Source organism: Pyxicephalus adspersus, chromosome 11 (genome assembly GCF_032062135.1).
Source record: "Pyxicephalus adspersus chromosome 11, UCB_Pads_2.0, whole genome shotgun sequence".
Classification (NCBI taxonomy): domain Eukaryota; kingdom Metazoa; phylum Chordata; class Amphibia; order Anura; family Pyxicephalidae; genus Pyxicephalus; species Pyxicephalus adspersus.
In genome coordinates, this window is record NC_092868.1 from 10,077,277 (window position 1) to 10,104,242 (window position 26,966).

The 26,966-nt window shown below is 40.1% G+C and overlaps 1 protein-coding gene across 1 annotated transcript in view; it reads left to right on the forward strand.

Annotated features, from left to right (window-relative positions):
- Nucleotides 1–21,274: 21,274 nt before the first annotated feature.
- Nucleotides 21,275–26,966, forward strand: part of GRIK5 (glutamate ionotropic receptor kainate type subunit 5) — a 196,543-nt gene continuing 190,851 nt past the window's right edge. The window contains exon 1 of the mRNA XM_072426795.1: nt 21,275–22,525. The gene's annotated coding sequence lies outside the window, so the exon portion shown is untranslated. The remainder of the gene's footprint in view (nt 22,526–26,966) is intronic.

A 26,966-nucleotide genomic window follows, 5' to 3' on the forward strand; every position in this document is an offset into this window, starting at 1 on the left:
TTCTATTGGTTAATTAACTACTTCAACTAGTGAATTAGTACTTTCATCTCAATGACATGGAAATGGAATTAATAAATCAAACCTTACATTCCATATTTAGATCCAGTGATATCATTGCTTGATCTCTATGCCTCTCAAGGCAATGAACATAGATCATGGCTGATGGGAGGGGCTAGTCGGGTGCTGTACATAGCTCCTGCAGACAGGATGCCAAAACTAAGAAGTGGCAAAGATTTGTAATTCTGTCCATCCATTCTTGAGATTTATACAAATTCGCCATACTGCACTGCACTGACTGGCAGGGCAGAGGACCTAATTACTCTGCTCCGCAGTCAAAGGAGAAGCAGCAGACTGATGAGCTCATCTTTCTGTCACTGGTTTGTCCTCCAATCAGCATGTTCCTTGTTAGCACATGAGCACTGCAGCACGACTGATTGGCTTTTGGCGCTGCTTCCTCCTCTCTTCATTTAAGCTTTTTAAGTACAGGGATTTCAAGAGGCCAATGCTAAGGTAATCCAAGTTCTTATACTTAAAAAGTACATTTAACTATATGGAGCTGAATTTCTGCCTTTTATATCAGTTTTAGGGGAAGTGGTAACAAGCAATTAGATTTCACTTGACTTCCTAAAGGGGCACAAAACTGGTTACAATTATCATCTCTTTATAGAATTCTAGTTCCCTGGCAGGGACAGTTTGACAAGAAGGGGTATTAGCAGGTATGAAGTGGGGATCATAAATATACAACATTCCAGCTCCCTGCACACTATGTTATTCTGTCAATTGGGGCCTTGGAGAATTGCCCTGGCCAGTTGCCCAGATTGCCCTACCCTAACACTTGCCTGCTTTCACCTTAATTCTAGACAGTTTTCTATCTTTGAATCCTGGCCCAGATCCATTCCAAGTTTGTTGGATCACCCAGGTTCCCCAAAAAAGTCTATTTTCTCCAGTCTTGGAGAGCATTAATAAATCGGGCCCAATATATGCACCATTATTGTACTTTTCACTGTGTTGTCAGAGGAGCTGAGTATACTTGTTTATATGCGCGCACTGTAAAATGGTTTCTTCAGAAAAGAGCTGAGCACAATGCGCTGGAAAATGGCTCCGAATCCGAGCTATTAAAATGCCGAGTCCATTATTCTCAACTAACTGAACTAGTTGATCTGTCTGCCTCTTTCCGGCTATTGAAGTTATATTGCAGCTTGAGGCGCTGTCCTCGCTCCGAGAGAATGATTTATTCCTCAGCTATCTTTCACTTGCCTCCCGGAATATTTCACTTTACGTGGGGAAAATGTGCTCCCCTGACTGCACAGTGTGTATAACGAATCGCCCCAGCTGTTTACTATACCACCTACCCTCATGAATTGCTAACAATATCGATGATCCATTTGTCCTGCAGAGCCAGAATGGAAAAATAGAAAAAGATCACGCTGCTTTCAAAGGATGTATTTCAAGCTAGGAAAGGTATTATTATTTGCTTACAGGTGGCGCCCCCTATAAAATGTTATGGTACCCCTCGGGGGCGTGCATTATGATAACTCTAACAGTCTTTCACCACTTTTTAACATGAAGGAACTCCTTGAAATAACTTTTAGGTCTTAAGGAACCCCTACTATAATTCCTAAATCCACAGATCCCAGTATATTAGTGTGGTGATCAGTGGGAATAATGTCTTTTACATTGTTGGCCATTGAGAAGAATGTCACCTTTACAGATAGCCAATAAGATCATTGTCAAGTGTTACTTAAACTGACCTGAGAGGCACAAATTGCTCATTAGTCAAGGACTCCCTAACAACACAAGCCAATAGCCAGGGGATGTTATTGCTTGCATACATGACATGCCCATTTAAAATGGTATTGTATTCCTCAGGGGCATATGCTATAATAAATCAATAGTAAGGGATGCTGTCAATATTGGCTTACAGGGGGAACCCCATTTAATATGTTATTGTACTCCTCGGGGCGTGTGTTATGGTAACTCCTGAAGAACCAATGAAAAAAGTTTTATTTTCCTGGGATCCCTATCCCAACAAACTGATTCCATAGGACCTAATATGTGTGACACTACCAGCCAGTAGCTGGAGATGTTGTTAATACTCAATTGCAGGTGGTGCCCCCCTTAAAAGACTATGGTACCCCTCAGGAGCATGTCCTATGAACTCTGGGAGGACCGACCATTGAAAGCGAGAAGAGTTAATTACCAAGTGATCTAGATTCCAGTAGACTGTTTCCGCGGGACCCTCCACATGTAACACCACAAGTTAATAGCTAGGGGATGGTATTACTTGCCTTGAAAATGTTATTAAACCCTGTAGGAGAAGTGTTATGATAAATCTAGGACCACCAATCCTGGAGAATGATCACCATGTGCAACATATAACAATGCAAGCCAATAGTTGGAGATGCTTTCATTACTGGCTTACAGGTGGCACTCCCTTTGAAATGTTATGGTAGCCCTCGGGGGAGTGTGTTATGGCAGCTCTAGGGGAACCACCTGTAAAAAGCAAAAAAACTTATTTACTAAGTGATCTCTATCCCAGCAGATTGCTTCCATAGGACTTAACACATGAAACACCACAAACCAATAGCTACCGGTAGAGGGTGTTATTGCTTCCTTACACATGGTGCCCCTTTAAAATACTATGGTATTACTTGGGGGTATGTGTTATAATCCCTCTATGAGCCTTAACCAAAAAAATCAAGAAGGGTTAATTACTAGGCTACCTCTATTCAAGCGGACTGCTGGGTCCTTTGATTCCACAGGACCCAGCAAATGTAACACCACAAGCCAATAGCCTACAATTGTTTACAGGCAACACTCCTTTACAAAGTTATGGTACTCCTCGGGGGTGTGTGTTATGATCACTCCAGGAGCGCTGACTATAAAGACTAAGAAGGACTAATTAGCAGGTAAATATTGCAGAATGATTCCTCACAATCCAGCACATGTAACATTGCATAGCTGGAGTTATTATTTTTTGATTACAGATAGTGCTTTTTTACAATTCTTTGGTACTCCTTTGGGTTTTTTTTTATGATCTCACTAGGAGCACAGACCATTGAAATAAAAGGGACAATTGCATTCAAGCAGACAAAAATAACAAAACCCAGCCCAAGCCAATATCTGGAGATGCTATCATTACTCTTTTCCAAGTGGCACCCCCTTTAAAAAAGTACGATACCCCTCGGGGGCGTGTACTATGATCCCTTTTTGAGCCCTAATAATGGAGATTGAAAAGGTTAATTACAAGGTTATCTGTAATTCCATTGTATGCAGAATATTTCTTTTTAGGAGCTAAATCAGAGCCTTTTCATGAGTTCATACACCTTCGGCTTTGTGAGATAATTTGGCCTGTGTTGAAGAGCACTCCAGACAAGTAAAATAATTCAGTGAATTGTTTTTTTCTAACTTAAAAACACTTCAACCTGCAAAAAAAAAAAAAAAGAATCTTATTTACCTTTACCCTTAATTCAGGCTGATGTAAAACACAAAGATGAACACAGCTCTGTATTCATTCATACATTGGTGTATAGTATATACAACCTGCATTTATTTTCGAATCAGCTCCTTCTAACCCTTTATACGACAGTACTTAGACTGGGAGAGCATATCTGCCACCTCTCCTTGAGTTCAGTTCCTCAAAAATATATCAGACCTTATAATTTATATTAACCTTCATCCAGTCTCTAAATTATTCCATTTGTTAATTTAAAAAGGCACTTTAGGATTAACCAATCAGTTTTTAAGCGGGTGTGGCAGGGGCGTGTCGTTTCCCTACATACTGTGAGCTGCATCTTAAAATACTGAATGGTATAATAGAGGAGGGCAAAACCTGGAACCAATCAGGTGTGCTGCATGCAAATATACTGACAAGGGACAAGCTGATAGGAGAAAAGAGCAGAGAGATTGCCTTTCCAATCTTTTGCTGCTCCTTCACAGTCCAATAAAAAGATGTACAATGAGAAATTGATTATACAGTCTTCTGCTGCTCCTTTACATATTGGCTTTAAAAGTATCAATTAGAAAGAATCCATTGGTTAGTAGAGGCTATTGGATTTTTTTTCTACTGAAGACAAAATACAAAGTCTGTACTGTAAATGCTGTGTGTATAGCTATTCACCTGTGTCTGATTTTTACTTTTCACCTTTCTCAGATTCCTACCAAAACATTATAGTACAAAGCTGTGGTTGTGTATTACAGCAAAGACTAACATGTATTCTGCTGCACAGGAACAAGGGAGACATTGGTGAATATTGATCAGACAGCAGCACAGGAAATCTATGAATACCTCTTCATATATTCACCATACAGCCCATATATCCCAATAGTAATATACAGTGAGGCCTAAGGAAATTCTAGAAGAGGAGAATGCTGCAATCTGCACTTGGATTGACAAGGGTGTGCCAGTCCTGTCTGAAGAGGACCTGTCACTGTCATGTGGTGCAGATGCAGCAAGGTTTTAGGGGCTGAACTTTAAAGAGGTAATCTATCATAAATGGTATTATTGTGCTCACCCCATTCATAAGAATGGTGATCAGCTGACACAAGCTGCACTTTCATAGGTAGTAACCTGCATTCTGAATCCTCAACAGGACCCAGCACAAGCCAATAGTTTGGTCTGCATACATCAAGTAGGCCAATGGTCTACATACCTTAAGTAGGTTTTAATTTGATTGGTGGCTGTAATAAACTCTGTGCTTGCATCTATTATTGGGGTTACTGTGAGCGAGAGGCCGCATGGAGGGGGTTCCATTGTTACCAGCAGGTGAGTTCCAGGATTACAGATAAAAGTATAATGACTTTTGGGTGTGTGTTTGGGAATCTCTTTTTCATGCATTACAATCCAGGGTTCTCACATTATCAGACAAACCTTCAGGACTAATGCTGTAAGGCAATGTGTGCAGACATAGGTGGAGGTGCAAAGCAAACCACTGCATGAGCGTTCTGATTACTTCTTAGCTAACAAGGGCCCTAAAAGGTCCCAAATCAGTTCAGCAAGTGGACTAAACTAAGTTCTGTGCAGGGGCCCACTGTTGGCTACATGCACCACTGGGTCAGAAGCTGAGTTACTAAGCAGGTAGGTTGTCCTACTTTTAAAGGATACAACTGGCTATGCTGAGAGTTGTAGTTCTGTACAAGTCACTGAACCTAAGGCTGCCTACCACCAGCTGGTTACTTGACGTGCCATGTAATGTGGTGAAAACTGCATCTTGGTAAAAAGTGGATGGTGGAATAAATTCACCAAAGATAAGGCTCGCCACTGTCTGTATGTGCAAGATGCTGCCTATGTGTGAATCCTGCATCAATGATTTCACTGACAATGTGAAGTTTCCAGCATGGATTCACATATTCATTCGTAGCTACATGCCATACTTTGTCATCTTATCACAGGGGCTCCATGATTATTGTCTCTTCTCAGTGTCTGTATGGTGTGACATATCTTCCGGCTCCGATCAGTCATCGGCTTTCATTTTCCGAGGCGCTCCTGCTAAGTGCAGTCACCGATATTCTATACAGATCTCCGCTCTTGTCACCCTGTAACAAGGCTGCTTAACAAGGTACAAGAACAACTGACAAAACACCCCATATGTATTCCGTACACGCAGTCCTGTTTTACCTCTACGTTCTGCGCATAAAATGCCTCACATATAAGGGTTGATAAAGTAGAAGACTTTAGGCTGTTCACTTAGCAAAGTGACTTATCACCTTGCAAGGAATATTTCATATGCTGAATATAATAAAATGAATAATAATATGAAGGGACAATTCACTTAGCTTAGTGAATGTTAGGAAAGTTCACTTTGCAAAGAATAGCTAATCACGTGCAGAGAAATCTAACACATGTTTTTTCCTTGCACATGAATGGATAGCTAAAATCTGCAGAGCTTCATCCTATTCAGTAAGTAAAATATCTATTTATTTGCTATGCGAACAGCCTAAATTAGTATACCGACCCCATAGTATTGGGCATCAGAGACAAGTACTGCAAAACGTCTCAAAGTATACAACTTGCCTCAGAGACAAGTAGTGTATAACCTCTTGAGCTGAGGAAGCCACCCTAGGGTTACCACAATGTATTTACTTATTTTGTATGGCCACAAATCCTTGCGAGCTCACAAATTCCACTCCCAAATACAATTTATTAAGAAAGTAGGTAGAATAAACAATGATCCTCATATAAATGTTTTTTTAACAGTTGAAATATTTTTTGGATAACATCTGATTTTAATTGTTGGATTAAAATGCTACTTTTGTCTTTGTAAATAACATTGGAAGCTTCTAAAAAATGCACTTTTAGCTGCAATAGTCACTTGCTTTCCAGTGCTGTCTCTGCAGTACCTCCTTTCTACCACAAGATGTCCGCACTATCCCAGGTTAAATGACCCCCAGCTTTTAAGTTGACCTTGAACAGGGGAGGAAGAGGGGTAGACAGTCTGCCATATTTTACACCATTGAGTGCTTTAGACATAGGTGCCCTTCTGACACTTCCAGGGCTGGGTAATTGATAGTCAATGGAGAGATGTAATATGGAAAGATTTTGGTGTAATAATTTTTTTTTTAAAGCCTGGATGATCTATCTTTACTGGAACCAGACAGATATTAGACATACTGCCATTGTTGCAGTCTTCTTTAAAAGTAATTTTGGATTGAAATACCTTATTCTATGACGTGATTCTCCATTGTTGGGTACCCTTTGAAGATGAATGTATCTGCCTATATCTGATATATATCTATATCTACAGCCTGTTTTTAATAGTTTTCATTGCTTTACTTATTCTGATCCACTATAACAAGAGCATTTAAGGTTGCCTATAGGGTTTTCCTGTCTTTGATATTCCCAATGAAGAAGCAGTTTTTTTTCTGTGAAACGTGTTGGAACTTTAAGGAATATCACTGGAAATTTACCATAAACCTGAATATTTTATATAATAGGATGTGTTTATGTGTGTTTATGTTCTGTAATATGTTTTTATTATCCAATCGTATTGGCATATTTTAAATTGGTGATGCCATGCAACTCCATACTTTGGGTTACATTTCCTATGGTGATTCAGCCATTGGCCCCTTGACTGTGTTTGAATAAAATATGTGTTCTTCATACAGCTTCCCCTAACCATGAAGCCTAATTTGTCCTGCTAATTGCAAATGCCGACTTATTGTCAAAAAGTCAAGAGCTATTTTTACTGGGATATCTGGCCACCCCCTTCTTCTTTATGTATAAGTGCCAAGACACCTGACTGGCACATTTAGGGCAGAGGTGTCCTTGATGCCTGGGCTATGAGTGACAGCCTGGTCCTGAGTGACAGCCTGGCTTCTCGCCTGCCCTATGCAAGACACAAGATATCCCCCCCCAACAAGGGACGAACCGGTCCCGAGGGAGACTTGAGTAAAGTTTTTGTTCTCTGAATATGCACCGGTGAATTGTTTGGATTTGGTAGCTGTGTCTGTAAACATTAGCAAAGGCAAAGATTTAGGCTGTCAGCACTTAGCAAATATTCCAGCTTACACTATGCGTCTTCCTAAGTAAATTTGGTATTCAGTAGAGTCTCACTCTGTCATTACTGCATCTCAATACTTGCAAACCAAAGACATATGACTGGAGGAATTTTTTGTTTTTTGGGAAGTCTGACAGCTGCCGGCCTGTCATCTGCCTGACCTCCCTGTCTCCCATCTTCAGAGATCAGCCAGCTGAAAAGTAGCAACTGTCCTTGACACTTTAGCTAACGTCTCAAAAAATATAGGTAGTGCTGGAGAAAAAGAAACGTGAAACTATAATAAGGATCAGGATTGGCTATACTGTATTTACACAAGTACAAGGTGTTTCAGGATTGGATGCTACTTTATACTTTGCTTTATTGAATATAATTCGTATTCTGTATGGGATTTCTCATGGCACTTGTTCATATTTTTCAAGGCATGCTATTATTGTTGAGATTAGTTTTATTTTAGGTCTAGTTACATATGCATAATCTTCACAAAAGGTCAGTTAGATATATTACAAACTCTTACTGACCTATATAGCTACAAGCACTGTGGAGTAATTTATCCTCAAATTTTACATCAGAGGCAGTGATAGTCCTAGTGACATCCAAGTTGTTATCTCAGCAGCTCCGCTCACCTCCCCTCCTTTGAGAAGTAGATAGTAACTAAACTAGTCCCGTGTTAGGGGGTGATTCAGCACCCCCCTTTCAGGAGTGATAAAGCAGCTTTGAGTAATAACTCCATGGCCTTCTAGTCTTCTAATGTACAAAGAGCAGAAAGAATGGAAGTGATGGTGCTGGGGTGGGGGCAGGGTAAGCTGAGCTAAGAGATCAGCGCCAATGACTTTAGACCTTTGTCTGTGCACTTTAGGAATTAATTACTCCACAGTGTTTGCACCTTTAGAGGACTTGCTTTAAATCTTATCAGCTGTAGTCATATGCTTCCCTTTCAGACACTATAAAGTGTAGGGAGTTGAACTTGGATGCCAGGAGTAGAAGTGGGAAATAGATGGTGAACTTGGATGATGGTAGAAAATTTATAGCTTCATCCGTCTTGGGGGGGGGGGGGGGAAGAAAAATTAACCTAGACAATTAAAAATGTAAAAAAAAATGTTTTTGGGGGGGGGGGGGGGATAAATTGCTTCACAATGTCTGCACCTACAGAGATCAGTGAGGACTTGTTTTAAATCCCAATAACTGTAGTCATATGTTCCCTGTTCAGAAACTGTAAAATGTAAAGAGTTGGACTTGGATGCTGGAAATAGATGCACAAAATGGGTGGTGACCTTGGATGATGGTTGAACAACGATGGTTTCATCCTATTATGATGAGAGTGAATTGCACCACAGTGTCTACACCTACAAAGGATAGTGAGGACTTGATTTCAATCCCATTAACTGTAGTCATATGCTCCTCATTCAGAAACTATAAAATGTAAAGAGTTGAACTTTAGGAAAATAGTTGGTGATCCATGGTCGAACAAAGATGTCTAAATCCTCCCTGGAGGAAAATTCCATAGTGTCTGCATCTACAGTGGTCAATGAGGACTTTAAATCTGAAAACTGTTTGTTAACAATATGCAAATAATTGAATTTCCACAGCCACAACGTGTTAAAACTCATATGAAATTTTAGTGATTGGATTTAGATCTACTTTAATTTATTTAAATTGATGCCAACTCTCTCAAGCTTCCAAAAATGGAAAATCAAGGAAGCCAATATTACTGACCGCGGAAATCCAATAAACTGCAAATGATTACCAGTGCAAATTAGGGCCTGTGATATTTCGGTTCAGGCTTATAATATGCATCCACTTGCTTTATATAGCTTCCTAGCAGGGTGCAACGTGCGCTCTGATCTAGGACTTTGGTGCCTACGAATCTTTTTCCTGCTTACTGTCCTATAACCAATGATGCTGCTGATGAAGCAGGTCTCCCAGAGATTTGCCTGGTACTGGTACTTAGGGGTGAGATAGTGTCATGTGTGGCATCTGGGCATGGTGCCCGACCAGGGAGGAGGAGAAGTGCTCCTTTTCTAGATTAACATAAAATGCAAGCTCTTGGCATAATGTTGATGTAATTGGAAGCTTTGTGTATATAATCATATTATTGGATTTAAGGGAGCGTTTTCTGATTTGCTTTGTAGATTTGGGCATAAAGGCTTATTTAATGGGCCAGCTGGTGTTCGTTTTTTCATTAGAATTCTGCTTGTGTGGAACTAGTTGTGTGTAATTGTGCCCTGTGTGTATGTTACATGCTTGATTAGTGTTGGTGCTGGGGGGAGCCTCTTCCTAATGGGGGTCAGTAGACAATTCTGTTGATGAGGAGGCAGGGAGATGAGTCCTTTCAGTATGAACAGTGGCTGAGTGTGCATCTGTGTACTACTAGACAAGGATGGGCAGATCTTACATGCATGTAACAAAAGATTCAATATTTAGTTTCTAGAACAAAAGAAGAATGCTGGTGTGTAGCTACATTTATACACTATTTATCCAACAAAGAGAACTTTATGTGAACGTTCTTGTTGTTTCATGCTTTCAATATGTTAATGCTCACTTGAAGCATTCTATAATAATATTTTAATGCAGTCAGGTTGAATAAACAGTAATGTGAGCTTTTTTTTTTAATTTTTACCAGTATTTGCTGTAGCAAGGGTTACAATTCCTAGCACAAATCCTAGAGCCAGACCACTGCCCAACACAGAATTTAGCAGTCCACAATGCCTCCGATCTGCCACATCTATTGACAGTGCTGCTCGAGAAGAGGAGAGCCAACTCTTCTCATTACTTTGAGTCCTTGGTAGAATTGTGTTTGACCCCAGAGACCTGGACCAAGGAGCTCTTTATTGAACAGCAGTCCGGCAATCTATCATGCTGCTAGCAGGGTATTTTAACCAGGCTTACAATTACTGGTTTTGCAGCATGACACTATTACAGTAATACAATAATATAGGAAGTTACATAATTACATAGTATATCAGGTTGAAAAAAGAGAAAAAAGTCCATCAAGTTCAACCACCAGGGAAGTAAATATATCCCAGATATAAAACCCAATGGACATCCAGAGGAAGGCAAGAAAAAAACCCTGGTACAATTTACTCCAACAGGGGAAAAAATCCTTTCTGATTCCATGAGGCAATCAGATGTTCCCTGAATCAACAGTCTGTAATCTTCCCTTAAAAGCTTACCCAGGTATATTCTGTGCTTCTAGAAACCATCCAGCTTTTTCTTAAAGCAATCTATAGTAGTTGCTGAAACTACTTCCTGAGAGAGCCGATTCCACATTTTCACAGATCTTACGGTGAAGAATCCCTTCCTTATCCGGAGCTTAAACTTCTTTTCGTCCAAACACAAAGACTGCCCTCTTGCTCTTCGTAATGATCTCAAAGTAAATAAGAGGGAAGAGAGTTCTCTATATGGACCATTTATATATTTATACAGGGTGATCATATCCCCCTTATACGTCTCTTCTCAAGAGAGAATAGATTCAGTTCAGCTAATCTCTCCTCATAGTTGAGCTCCTCCATTCCTTTTATTAGTTTAGTTGGCCTTCTCTGCACTATCTGTAATTCCACAATGTCATTTTTGTAAACTGGTGCCCAAAACTGGACTACATTTTCCAGATGTGGTCTGACCAATGCTTTGTACAGGGGCAGGATTATGTCTCCATCTCTGCAGTCTATTCCTCTTTTAATACAAGAAAGTACTTTACTAGCTTTAGATATTGCAGCTTGGCATTGCATGCTGTTATTAAGTCTATGATCTACCAGAACCCCTGGATCCTTTTCCATTTCTGACTCCCCCCAATGTATTCCCCCTAGACAGTATGAAGCATGCATGTTGTTAGCCCCCAAGTACATAACTTTACACTTCTCAGTATTAAATAAAATTTGCCACTTGGCTGCCCAATCAAACAGTACATCCAGGTCTGCTTGTAGGTTATAGACATCCTGTATGGACTTAATTCCATTACATAGTTTGGTGTCATCTGAAAACACAGAAATGGTACTTTAAATCCCGAACTCTATATCATTTATAAAGATGTTAAATAGTAAAGGTCCCAACACTGAACCCTGGGTACACCACCAATAACCTTGGACCATTCATAGTATGAATCATTATTCACTACTCTCTGGATGTGGACTTCAAACCAGTTCTCTATCCATTTAGGCATTGACTTTTCTAAACATATCAATCCTAACTTGCATAATAACCGTCTGTGGGGTACAGTGTCAAATGCTTTAGCAAAGTCCAAGTCCAATATATCAACTGCTATTCCTCTGTCTACCTGTTTACTTACTTCCTCATAAACGGAGAATAAATTTGTTTGACAACTTAGGTCTTTCTTGAAGCCGCGCTGACTATCACTTAAAATAATATTTTCTATCAGAAATTTCTCTTTGTGGTTCTTTATCAAACTCTCTAGGACCTATAATTGAGTAACCCAGGCTGTAATTGAGTTCGAGTACTTTTTTGGCACCGCCAAAATCAACTAAGTTGTCTAGAAGAACAAAATTAAAAAAAAATATTTTTGCTGATTCTAGGCTTTGGGCAACAGGTTTTTGTTAGCATTAGACAGCTTTTTGGGAATGCAAAATCTGACTGAAGCAAGTCAGGAGGTAAACTGTAGGTCGAACCCACCTGTCTATGAATTCTTATTGATCTCAATAGAACTCCATGCCCAAAGCCACTGGACACAGGCCTTTCCTAGACTGCCCAGCAACCCACTTATATTTTATCTTCCCAGCTCCTTTAGGATGAAACCTTGTGCATACTCCATATTGGATGAAGCCAGAGCCTAGTGACTTTAGCGTTCAGTCTTTTTAATTGGCGGCACAAATCTGAGTATGGCACTCAGTGGGAGTCACAAGTTCCCAATTCAGAAACTAGAAATGTGACACAGTTGGACCTGGATGCTAAAAGTAGATGCAGGAAATAGAAGGTTACCCTGGATGATGGTAAAACAAAGATAACTTAATCATTTTGGAAAGTAAAGCATTGTTAAAGACAATTATCTGACTAATATCTGACTTCCTCACTCCAAGAAGTCCTCCAGGACTTTTCCAGAGCTGCCCCAAATCTCTGGAATGGTCTTCCTTGTCCTATTCAACTTGCTCTTACTTTCTACTCATTTAAAAGAGCACTCAAAACCTATTTTTTCAAACTTGCCTACTCATCTTCTGTTTTTTGAAACAGTCACTACTGCCCACCACTACATATTCCCCCTTCTATTGTGTGTTACTTCTCCCACCTCCTGGATTGTAAGCTCTTCGGGGCAGGGTCCTCTCCTCCTGTGTCACTGTCTGTATCTGTCTGTCATTTGCAACCCCTATTTAATCCAGCGCTAAGTAATATGTTGGCGCTATATAAATCTTGTTTATTATTAATAATAATATTAATGATATTATTAATAATAACAATAATAATAATAATATTATATAGGTAATAAATAACGTATAGTAAGGGGTAATAAACAAAGAATGTTAATTATTTTGCATACTCCAAGCCTTTGCCTCTGTGCATTTCCAACAACTAAAGCTACGTACACACGTCAGATTTTTATCGCCCGATAATCGGCATCGGCCAATTATCGGGCGAAAATCTGCCGTGTGTACAGTCGGTGTCGTCCATCGTCCGGACGACCGACCTGCCGGATCCACGGACGATGGACGACAGCCGATCGTAATGAAAGTGAAGGGGAGAGCGCGCAGCAGGGTGCCGCTCCGTTGCTCTCCCCCTCCCCTCTCCATAGAGCATGAACGGTGCTGTATGTACAGCACCGTTCATGTATCGTGCACTCCCTTGTCGTTGGAAAGGATCGTGAAAGATCCTTTCCAACGACAAAAATTGGCAGTGTGTACGCAGCTTAAGCCAGCTTTAATGTTTGGGTAGTACAATGGAAACTCATTATCAGCCTTTCCTATCTCACAAAGTTAATATAAAATTGGTGCATTTGGTAGTGTTTGGTCTAAGCATATTGATACAATTCAATGCACTAGACCAATGCATTGCTGACATACCTGTGTTGAAGTGCAACATAACACACCATAGTGCACTATTTTGTTGTGTAAATAATGCAGATTTTCCAAGTTTTTCAAATTTTTAGTCTGTTGTGATGAATCGGCAGCCCATTTAAATGTCCTTGAATGTCTGAGTGCAACATATAAGGAGCAACATAATAAATTGTAGTAGGGGGAACCTCAACACCCAGCAATGGACTAGATAGGTCCTCAAGCACATTTACAGATACCTAAAATAGTCAACACAAGCAAAAACTGGATACAACAATATCACAAGTCGCCAAAATACACAGATGCTCCTTTGCTCTTGACTACAATCAATTTCTATCATGTTTCTGAAGTAGGTTAGAGATTAAAAGCAAATATTTGACTAGCTGATGCGGCCCATATCACTTCCTTTATACTAGTGTTTGGTTATACAACACCAACATAATAGGCAAAACAGATCTGCTTCCACTTTTGGCGACCGCTCCGATTGACATTCTGACTGGTTGACTCAAAACACTGAATAGCAAATATATGAGATAACATCTTTCCTGTTGTTTTTTCTAGATAAAAATGAATTTAGATTAAATGGGAATTGAAAGTGTTTAATACTTTCAATCAATATTTACCAAAGCAATCAATCCGAACTCCATAAATTGATTGCTTATGATTCAGCAGGGCTGAGCAGAGAAGCAGAGGTTGTACGCATTTATTTCACTGCATCATTTTGCTGCATGTCAGGTCATGTTTTCCAGATGAACTATGGATAGACCCATGGTTGTGTAAAGTGGAGCAATTGTGTGATTTCTGTATACTGTAAGCATTAATTTCAAAGGGGGAAAGTTTTCTGGCAGGGAATTGATGCGCATAAGTATTTTTATTACACCTAATTGCATGTAAATTTTACTAACAGAGATCCACTTTCTCAATATGGTTATTACAATAAATTAGCAAGGGGTTCCTATAAAGAGGAATGAAAGAAAAGGTCCATCAATTGAGGAAGTTCTTAATACTGACGCATTTCGCCAAGGGGCTTTTTCAGGAGAGATAGGAACATCAGTCAGGGTAACGAGTGATATTCAATTCAGGAGGATTGTTAGTGAGAGATTTGGGTTTGGAGAAAGGGGATCTTTCCTGGTGATAGTTTTTTTTCTGAAAGATTTCTGGGAAAGATTCCCAAATGGGGTAAATGATGCTGGAATTTGAGATTCCAGCCAAATATAAAAATGCTGCAAATAGTAAGTGGTTAGGCAGTACATACCTGTATCTGTTACAGTTACACAATACCTACAATACCAGGTCCACTTTATATCATTCTGAACCCAAGAACAGAAATGGGATATATTGCAGCATAGCAGTCCTTGGATGGGGCGACTGGATAAGTTGCATTATGGGAATAGACAATATGGGTCCCTGTGCTTCTGGGCCCCGTAACAATAACATGATCTGCTATAGCTGGAGCTATATCTTTTTAGGCGTTGCTGTCTTCTTCTGAAAAATCCCAACATCCTGAGCCATCACTGAATCATAATGACTGATGACCAGGTCACTGTTGGATACCAACCAGAAGATACATGTTCATCAAGCTTATTTGTTGGCTGGATTCACTTTAATGTTGGATTGAGTGTTTTTATCCATGGAAGACATTGTCAACTACATTTTTCAGTGGAAAATCTGTCATTGTTTTATATTTATATTAACTAGTATTTATATAGATAACATATTATTCAGTACTTTAAAAAGACCATAGTCATTGAAAGATTCATCCCTCAAAGAGGTTCACAATCTAATGTCCCTACCATAGTCATTTGTCATTAATACAGTCTAAGGTCAATTTGGGGGGAAGCCAATTAACCTAACTGCATGTTTTTGGAATTTGGGAGGAAACCAGAGTCCCCGGGGGAAATCCACACAAACACAGGGAAAACATACAAACCCCATGCGAATAGTGCCCTGGCCAAGATGCAAACCTGGGACCTAGCACTGCAAAGTGCTAACCTCTGAGTCACCTTTCCACATATAAATATTATTATATAATTAGGACAAGGCCAGTGACAAAATTGCTGTTCCATTGCTAACAGCAGAGAGGATTCATAATTTTGTAAAACCAAACTTCCGATCCACAGCCAGGACTTTGGCCACTATTGCAACAAAAACGAATCTCAAAATACAGGGGTGGTAGACGAAGTCTTATACCATTTTACCTATTGATTATTGCATCGTGTTCAAGTGATTCACTTTATTGGTTAATCCTAAATTATTAAACATGCAAGCATCATGCCTGGAGGGATCTAAGACCTTACAAAAGCTTCCCTTTTTTTTAATACCTACGTTCATCAATAAGGGAAATCAAACGAACCAAAAAGCATTCTGAAAAAATTACAGTACTTGTTCTGCTTGTTTAATTAACAATGAAGGAGTAGCAGCAGAACCCCCATGATGAGGTCATTCCACTGCTTAACTGGATGTTCGGTGTTTTAAAGTCTGGTTGGCTCCGGTGCTGTTCCCCCATCTGTATGTGTATTTGTATATGTATATACTGTGTGTATATATATATATATATATATATATATATATATATATATTTATTTATTTATATTTATTTATTTATTTACATTATTTTTAAACTTCTATTTCCATTTATTAAATGCATACCATAAATTTCTTTATTCTTCCTGTAAATTAGCTTCAAACATTTGCCTATTTGAAATGTTAAATCATTGATTTTCCTATTGATTCACAAATAATTCAGTGGAAGTAATACAGGGGAACATTTACTAAATCTATGGCACAGCAAGGCAAGAGTGGGCGGCAAGAGTGGGCGGCAAGAGTGGGCGGCACGGTGGCTCAGAGGTAAGTGCTCTGGCTTTTGCAGCGCCAAAGTACACTATCTGCAAGGAGTTTGCAGGTTCTTCCTGTGTTTACATGGGTTTTCTCCGGGTACTCCAGTTTCCTCCCACATTCCAAAAAACATGCAGTTAGGTTAATTGGCTTCCCGCCAAAAAATGTCCTTAGACTGTAATAAAGACATATGACTATGGTAGGGACATTAGATTGTGAGCCACCTTGATGGACAGCTAGTTACATGACTATGGACAGCGCCGCATATGATGGCGCTATATAAATACTGTGTAATAATAAAAATAAATAATAAGGGAGTGCAGCAGGGGTTTTGCAGTAACCTGTAACAAAGCATATATTACTGCTGTACATCTGTGTTAAGTTTGTGTCTGGACATATCTACAAGGCCTAAGTCAAGCCGCAGCAGCCGAGCAGTCCTGTGCAGTTTTGTACATACGGTCGAGAGGGATCTCATGTCCATGTGTTTTTGGATTCTTTATGGAAGATCCATTCCATTTGATTCAACATGGATCTGTGCACACATTTCATATGGCGCCAATTGCTCCTTGTACCTGGTGCTGCTAAAAGTGACAAATCTGGCAATTAACTTAATTGCTAGACATAGGAATGCGCCAGAATCCAATGTCGTAAATATGTCTCTACCAGTCAATATCAACTACATGGCACTTAACAGAGAACAATTGTACTGGTTACAGTTACTTCCAATACACAAACACACAGACATATATACGTATATACTGTATATTTGTTCCACCAAAAATTTAACTCCGCAGGAGGATCCCTCCCAACTATTGTTGATCACAGCAGGATGGCATTGATCATTTAAAGAACAAGACTAGGTCACTAGGTTAATAGTGGTAACCTTATACTGACATATTGATCATTTACTAGGTTGTGCACCTAGCAAGCTTTGTATAGTATGGCAAGCTTGAGGTAAGGGGGTGTTGTGCTATAGTTCAAAGCTGAGCAAGCAGTCTAGGGTGACAACACTGCTCCTCCATATACAGTGTAGTGAGTAAGCGTTGCACTAAGACAGGAAGTGTGCTACTGGGGGAATCACCATACAAATACATATAGATAATATATCAAATGCAGGAAACCCCATATAAAAACTGGCAATCTGCATATTTAAATATAAATATATATATATATATATATATATATATTTTAGGTGGGGAGCTTAGATGAGAGACCTTAAATCTGTACCAAATGAAACAAATTCACAGCATTGCAGAATACATATTTAGAGTTCCACGTCCATTTGTGGAATACAGGTCACCACTGCTGAATAATTACAGTGCAAACCAGCAGTCTGACACCACCCTTTGGGTTCTTTTAAAACAGGGAATCAGACATTCCTTCACACATTCCCTTATGGGAATCTTCCGGGTCCGTGCGTTTCAATGGCAGAAATTGATTCCCACCAGAGAATATTTGAAGGAATTTCTGATACTCTGTTTTATAAATAGAGCCCTTTGTTTCCATTTTTTAATAGTTACATTTCTGTTATATTAGAACACTCAGCAAGAAGGTGCTGCTTCAGTTGGTAAACTGCTTTTCCAAGGGCCCTTTACCTGCCCTCTGATTTCCTATGCAGGTTGAATTTCAGGCAGTTTAGATTCCATTGCTTGAAAAAAATGTGTTCATTACGTAATACTTAAGACTTAAGGTGCGTACACACTTCCAATTTTTATCGTTCAAAACAACGACGAACGATCGATTGGGCAAAAACTCGTTCGTAAAAAAGTAACCAACGACGCCGACGAATGAGGAAAGTCGTTGGAAACGAACGACCGGACCGGCGGATCGGATTGGACGACGATCGTTGAACATCGTTCATGTGTACGGTCGTTCGTTGATCGTCCATGGGCTGAGCATGCGTAATGAACAAACGTTCGTTCACTTTCCTGTCGTGCACATAGTTCCTCTATCGCTCAAACGATCGTATCTATTGTGTGTACAATATTTACGAACGATCGTGTCGTTATCTCTATGTGCAGGATCGGTGCTATACGATCGTTCGTAGATATCGTGCAGGGTCGTTCGTCGTTCGTTTTCCAACGATAATAATTGGAAGTGTGTACGTAGCTTTAATACTCTTGATTGTAAACATTGATGTCTTTAAGGGCTTTGTTGGCTGAAAAATCTGCAGCATCCCACCAGGAACTGATGAGAGTTCTAGTCCAACGCAGCATTTAGTTCTTGAACTTTTGAAGGTGTCATGTGACCTACTTTGCCTGCTGATCAAAAACAACTAATGACATTCAAAGAAAAGCAATGAATTGCAAAAACGATCAATCATAGCATCTGCATTGCTGAATTGGAATCAATAGGATTTTAAGGGCTCTATTTAAAAAAAACAGTCACGCTTACCTATTCCTTACTAAAGAGCAGACACCTCTCACCTGCCCATGCGGGCATTTCTGACTCTGGGCGTACCTGTGCTCCTAAGCTTTATCAGTTTTGCCCAGCCTGCCGGCCAATCAGAAGATAGCCTCTTAATCATCCCTGGCTATTTAGCTAGCTCAGACACAGCACTCGTGCAACGTGTCTTCACTAGTGCCGAGCCCCCTAGCTCTGCTGAGATTTTCTTTTACACCTGTTGCTTAATTCAGTGTTTCCCCTGTCCAGCTCCTGTGTTAACCCCTTGTTGTCCAGTCTGTTGTTTCCTAGTCAATTCCCTTGTGCTTTTCCAGTGTTCCTTTCTGTCTGTCGTTATCCCTGTGTCACCTGTGCCTTCTGTTGTTTCCAGTGTCTCCTGTGTCCCCTGTGTCTGCAGTGGCCCCTGTGTCATTGGTGTCTTTTTCCTGGATCACTTGTATTTGACCCCTGGCTTATGACTTAACCTCTCTTGCTTGCTGCCTGCCTTGACCCTGGCCTTCCTTTACAATTCTTCTGCTTAGTGATCCCCTCTGGTGTGCCCAAGGCCTGCAACCTGACGGTAACTAGCAGCGCACCATCCTCACCACTAGAGGCTCTGGAGAAGAACCGGTTGCCATGGTTCACACCACCTTTGTGCAAGCAGTACTGCCCCCTAGTGGTTCTGTCTCCCCAAGCGAGACACAGGGAACATGTGTGGGAATATCAGATGTTTTATAAATAGAGCCCTAAATGTGCCTCAAATACAGGAAATCCACATCCATTGATGGGTCCCTAAACCCAACCTTCTATTAAAATGGTGTGAAAAGTACCCAAAAAGAAAAAAAATTGGGGGAAATTTGGTAAAAAAAGAGAACAAATTCACAAGAAGAGCCCTGTAAAAGGCAGATCAAGTACTTGCTCCCCTGTCCACAGGAATCTTTTTGGAAGGACTGTGATATCAGGTCCATTGATGAGGTAAGAATAATTCATTTGTTTTTCTGTTAGGTTTTCTTTTTTACCAACTAATGGTAATTGTTTAGGAAAGGGGTCCCAGAGAGTTTAAGGGGGACCCTCTATTTAACTGACCGGTGACTCTTTATGTGACTGGTGAATCAGGAAACAGATCAATACCCAGTGATTTGCTCTCTGGATTCTGGCTCCCTGCTTGTTCAAACAAGTATCTTGTCACTATGTTATTGGCTCCCCTCCAAAAATTAACTAAAATGTATCTAAAGCCAAACAATTTTTTTCCTTTGTGTTTTGAAGGGTTTAAATCCCTAAATGGTGCTTTTTTTCTTTATTTCTTATTAATGTGTCCCATTAGGGTTCACTTCTTGTCCTGTATATGCAACAGGAATTAAAAGGAAAGTAACAGGTGTCACTGTTAAAAAATATAACCGTTGGAAAAATTTTGTTTGTTCCTGTTACCACCTAAAATTTTGGATTTTCTTTCAACCACAGTGACAGTGTTCACCAGAAAGGGTGAATCTTTGTAGCAGGGTGAGGGCGGGAGGGTTGATCGGGATATAGACTAGACAGCAAAAAAAAAGCAAAAAAATACTGTGATATTCAAAACAAGAAAAATCAATATATATAATAATTTAATAAAATAAATAAATACTGTTACAAACTAAATATATAAAATACATTTTTAAAACATTGTAAAAACATTGAAAAACAATATAAAATTAGAAAAATCGATATATATATATTTAAAAAAATGAATAAAAGAAATCAATTCATTAAAAAAATACATTTTATTTATAATAAATATTTATAGGGAAAAAGGGTAATTTAATAATAAAAAAAAAATCAACGTTAAATAATTACGGTAAATACAATAAAATTAATTAAAAATAAATGAAATAAAATTGAATAAAAATCTTATTATTAAATTTAAAAAAATAATAAAGAAATAAACTAAATACAATAAAACAAACATATAAATAGGCTTTAGAAACACTTTAGGTCATGTGAATGGATTTTCCGAATTTTGCAGTTTTTTGGGTTTGCTGGATGGTATTGGTAGCTCAGGAAACGCTTTGACTTGTTGATCTTTAAATTATGACTCTCCCTAGGCAAGGAGTACCATGGCGTGGGTGAGGGAGGTGTAGGACTCATTGTATGGCCTTATGATATCACAAGGTGTCGATGACACACTCACTGTGGTCGCACATGAACCCTGACACTGTTTAGAAGACCATTCTTCGTGACTTCACATTTCTCCCTCCAGCAAAGCCTTCAATGAATGAGGTGGGAGGGGGGAGCCAGCATTGAGTAGAGCAATCTATGTGTCAGCCTCAGCACCATAACAGCACAGAAGAGGATGGATAATTCTGGAGTGGGATGAGTGAGGGACAAAATATTAGGTATGGGAACATTGAAATGATGCAGCGAATTAAATATCGAAGAGGGGGCAGCTGAGGGAAAGGAGCCAAGCAATGGGGCAAAAAAGGAGAGAGGGGCATGGACACAAGATAGAAAAAGGGATGAAAGAGGAAGGGAGGGGGGAGGCGTGGTGTATTGATATGGAGAGAAGTGTGTGAGACTCCTGCAAAGGGAGGGAGACAGAGGAGGAAGTCACTGGGTAATGGTAATAGAGAGAGACCCTGCAAATCTGGATTTTCCCTACAGCACGCTTCACCTGCTTTTTGCACGCCACGCAGGGTCCTACCCACACGTCGTTTATAAATATGCACCGTAGACGCACTGCATCCTTCTAATGGCATGTCATCAGTGTACGCATAGCCTCCTCTCCTTTCCAGCATATGCACACCTCATCCTCCCTGCTGTCCATTTCTCTGCACTGACAGGCACTTCACATGCACATTCCGCCTCATTGTGTACACGCAGCCTCTCGCCCAGCGTAGAGCATCAGTCTTGATTTTGGAGGAGGCCTGCAGACCGCATCCAACCCTTACGACCGATGCTTCTTATTTATTAATTTTTTGTTTGTTTTTTTGGCTTACAGCATTCGTGGAGGTAGAAGACCCCTCTTTGGCAAGAAGGAGGTAAATTAAAAGGCGAAAGACCCCCGTTGAGTTTAGACTGCAAGGCATCATCCCCGCTCCTCAGGATTCTTTCACGTATTCTGTGCTACACGCCGTCTTCCTGCTGTGAAAACCTCTGACTACCTCTTGAGACCCTCCATTCATCCGCACCTCTAGGATTTGTTTGTCTGTGGACACTTCGGTCTTCTCCTTCCGCTTCTGTGCCCTCTCCGAACTGTGGGAACGACCGCCTGAAAGCATTTTGTCTCCTCACCTGGGGGACTGTCAACATGGCCTGCGCTGGGTCTCGCTGTTTTAGATTCATAGCCGCGCTCTCCCACACCGCCACCACCACCGGTCGGTTTTCGTGAAGCACTGGCTGAGTCGTCGGAGATCTCCAGGTTGGTTTAGACGATTTCTGGTCAACTGTAGCCCCCTTTGCTGTGGGACTCTGTGCCTTAATGACATTACCTGCGTCTCGCGTCGCCAAGCTGGGGGGATAGAGATTGTTAGTTGTCTCCCCCTCAACCCCAAAAGGACGTGATTGCCCCCCCTCCCTGGCGGATGAGGCGGCATCTACCCCCTCTGCGCGCTGTCTCCGGGAGACGAAGGAGGAATTGAGGAGGGAGAGAGCGGAATTGTGTAGAAGAGGGAATGGATTCCTTGTGGCTTGTCTTGGGGGGGTATTGGAAAAGAGCGTGACCCTCCCCTTCCTCTCTCCACATCATATTTGCCTCTAGTCTGTCTTCATCACTCCGGTGTGATAGGTACTAAAGAACCAAAGAGCAAACAGGACCAAGCTCCCCAACTGCTGCATCCTCATCTATCTGTGAGTGCAAATTTTTTTATTTGCTCATTGGAATAGCTGGAAAATTGACAAAAAGGGGTGAAGGGAGGACTGCACAGCTGAGAATGCCCATGTCCTGGTGGGTGGAAAAATAAATAGATGATTGACTCAGGGGCCCTTTCAAAAATGGCGGTGCAAGGGGAACCATTGAGCCATGCCAGGTTTGGGCTTCAGACAAAGAGGGAAAAGATGGTGAGCTGCAATGTTTGTTGGGTGGAATGGGAAATGTGTATGAGTTTATTGCTCCATGCCAAAGATTGAAGGGGTATTGGTGAGGGTAGCAATGGGGTCTGGTTGACCACCAGACTTAATAGCCAAGGCCTGTATGGGTTGTGGGCACTGTGCTGGGAAGCACAAGACATATTGGAGGTAATCTGACACTTGATGATCTTGGTGTCTGGTGTATATAAGAATATGAGTACAAACACAGCTGATGTATACATGTGCTGAGCTGTCTACGCATACATTGATTGACTTGAAAAAAGAGCAATGTATAGCACTCCACCAAGCAGACACGGTAACATATGCACTCCGGTTAGGATAGGTGCACCACAGTGCCTTTTGTAGACACACAGATATGGGAACATATGCCCAGTTGGGGTGTATATAACATTTGTCACATAAAAAGTGCAGCAAAGCTTATTATATGGAGCTAAAGCTAAGGGCAATCAGCATGTAGAGTGCAATCACCAGTAGCAACCAATCAGCAGTCATCTTTCACCGGTTTGACCAATCTAAACTAATGAAAGTTGAGAGGTGGTTTAACAGCACTGCTTTAAAGTAAATATAAACCCATCGCTAACATTTCCTGTAAGCTTTAACAAGTTAATCTGAATTCAAAGCTGATCTTGTTAAATCTGCAGCTTCATTTAAATAATATCTCCTAATCCTGCCATGAAGGTCGATGCTCAGGCCCTTCCTGTAATAGGGTGACAACTCACTGTCAGACCCGTGAAAGATGACTGCTGATTGATAGCAACTGGTGATTGCACTTTACATGCATGCACGTAGTTAGGAAGTGGCTTTAAAGGGTTTGTAGGAGATCAACAGAACTCAGATGCATCAAAGAATCAATAGGAAGTATAAATAAGTAGTTTATTTTTTTTTTATTTAAATTGTTGATGGTGTTTAGCACTCTCAAAAATACTTGTAATTTAGTTAAGGTTTACTTTACTTTAATCATCAATTTGATATTTTATTCTCCAGGCATGTCTCTGATTCTGTTTGGCCAGTCTTATGCAACTTAAGTGACGTGCAGCAACCAAAAACTAATCACAGACAATATTAACAAGGGTCATTGCTGCTTGTTGTGTCACAATTTTTTTAAAATTTTTATTGAAAAAAATCGAAATGTTTAGTTTTTGATGAAATATGCCCAATTGTGCATAATGTATGGAAGAGCAGATAGGTGGGGTGCGGGGGGGGGGGGGGGGTAGAGAGAAGAGACAGGGAGAGGGGAGGAGGGAAAAAAGATGAGAAGGGAGAGAGGAGAGAGAGAGAGGAGATAGAAGAGAGAGGGGAGAAGGAGAATGAGAAGAGACAGGGAGGAAATAAAGAAATGGAAGAGAGAGAGATAAATGAAAGAGAGGGTGACTGGTATGAGAGAGAATAAAGAGAGAAAAGAGAAGTTGGGGGGGAGGGGGGGGGGGATGAAGAAATGGAGAAAGGTACATAAGTAGAGAAAGAGAAGTGAGTGAGTAAAGAGACAAAGAGTTGGAGAAATAGAGACAGAAAAAGTGAAGGATAGAAAGGAGAGCTGGAATTGAGGATGAGAAGAGATACAGAGGGGGAGAGAGAGAGAGCGAGAGAGCGAGAGAGAGAGAGAGAGAGAGAGAGAGAGAAAATAGAAGGAAAGAGGGGGGTGAGGGGGGGGATGAAGGTGATGAGAGAAAAGAGGGAGAGAGAGATATTACTTTTCCTACCAATGCCTGTGATCTTCATCTCCCAAAGGGATTAATTTTAAAGGTAAAAATAAACTCTAGTTTAAAATGTATTAAGCTGATATTATCCTGCAATCATTTGTATATCAGTACCCAGATTAGGAGAGGGAGGATCTGCTCCATAGCCAATCACAACTGCACGGGTCTACCAGTCAAACAGCTTGAACATTCTTACAGAGCAGAGTTACAACCTCATCAGTGTGCTGATTCTCTTTTAATGGCCAATCACAGGCTAGGTAAAGAAAAATGGGGTCACCAGCTTGGCTCTGCTGTCCTGTATTGATGCCTGGACTAATAGGCCGGCTAAATACTTGGTCAGGTAAAACAGTTTATAGAAAATATATTCCAGCTGCTTCTATACCTTCTGAGATAATGACCCCAGAACTGATATGCAAATTAGAAGCCTTGACTTTTTTCTGACTTTTGTGATTGGCTTTCTTGATCTGGATTGTTCAAATAGGAAGTCAAAAGGAGGGCATTAAATAATTTTTGCTCACTTGCAGTATGTAGCAACCTACATGTGTATCCAAAACTGTAATGTGTAGAATATAAAAGTATAACATGCTTTTGGTGGATTCCTATGGAGTCTATTTATAAAGCAAAAAATCTTACATTCACTGAAACATTCCCGGATGTAGAACTGACCTCTATGTCAGCTTTGGAGTCTATTCACATGTGTTTTCACAATGATTTTTCAAGCCACCACTGTCATGCTAATAAATATATGCAGAATTATTGTAGATGTGTTTACCCTGCGCTCTGCATGCATGTCAATATACTGCGATAGTGCACCATGTAAATGCAACATGTAGGCCTTTTAAAAAAAAATGCTTTGATCGTTGATGTAAACAGAGTTGCTTTAAATGAAGATGCTTGTGGTTGTTGTAAATTTACACTGCATTGGATCAGGAAAATTGTACACTGTGGGGTTGATTTGATAAAGGAGTTTAGTCTGTTCACTTAGCAAAGTGAATTACCACTCTGCAATGGATGAATAATTCAATACATGTGGTGAAAATTCACTATGCAAAGAATACTCAATCACATGCAGGGAAATGTAAGAACCCATGATTTTTCTTTGCACACGATCAGATGACTGAAATCATCATTCACTGAGCTTGCTCTTGAGCTTCACTTTGCTCAGTGAATGGCCTAAAGACCTTTAGTAAATTAAACCCATTACATCTTTTGATCTGTTAGTTTTTTTCTGATTCTTTTTAGTCTTTCTGTTTTCTCTTGTGTATGGATTACAGTATAGGAAAGACATCCAAGTTCACTGCAAACGTTACCTGTTGATGGATTGGGTCGATATGCAATTTTAAGATTTTACAATGACCGATCTGGCACCTACAAGCAGTAGAATGAGCCTAAGTCTTATGGTTTAAATCTTAAAATGGAACTCAGCTCACCTCTTCTGACTCCATAGCCGGTACCATCATCACCTGTTCCTTTTTTGAGTCCAGGTCTTTGGCCATTGTATTTGGCTGTGCAAAAATGATATAACTCTTGTGTGTGGATGTGAGGTCATTCTTGGTAGTTGCGTATGCTGAGATTCTACACGGAGGTGCGCATGTGTGTGTACATTCAACAATATTGAGATCAGGCAGGAGAGCTTGTTTGATTGTAGAAGAAACATTGCCTGTCCCTTCTGCAATAAAGAACCTACCTGCTCACCTTTTTTTTGTTTTTTCAGGCTTAGCTCTGTTTTCAAGTGAAATTGTACTAAAGTTTTAAAAAAGAAAATGTCCCTTTTCCACCTAAAAGCGAACATTATGCTAAAGATATTCGATACTTCCTTTAGTAGCCAAAGTAATCTTATGTCCCTTTCCGTGGTATTTTGACTTTCCATATGGGACACATTTATAAAGGATTGGCATTGTGATAAGAAATCACCACTTCTTTGTTCTCCAATTTATATAAATTTCCTTGCTTAGAATGGTTTATTTATTTAATTTGTTTGTAAATATTTTAGTTTCCGATGTAAACAGATTTGCTTGAAAGTAAGGTGAATTTTGGATGTCGTGCACTTTTAATACAATAGGCCTGATTTATTATAGCGCTTAAAGACTGGAGAAGGTAGACTATCATGGGAGAAACTGGGTGATCTAGCAAACCTGGATCACCCAGGTCTATCTTCTGCAGTCTTTGAGAGCTTTAATAAATCAGACCCAATGAAACAGAAATGGTGCATGTTATCCTTTAATTGCCGTACTATAATTATTTATCAAGCCCAGCTCTTAAATTAGAATAGAAAATTGCCAGCTACAGTTACTTGAAATGTAGCCACATCTAGCTGTGGTGATCAGTTGAAATGTGGCAATAAAGGTCCCTACATTGTAATTTTAAAAAAATGAGGAACTGAAAAGTGGCAAGATCAAATCAAAGAAGTTCATTTTTTTAGTAAACTATGAAATGTTCATATTATATTTTTCTACCTCCTTCCTATTTCTCATATGTTTTTGTAATGAAGGTATTTATTAATT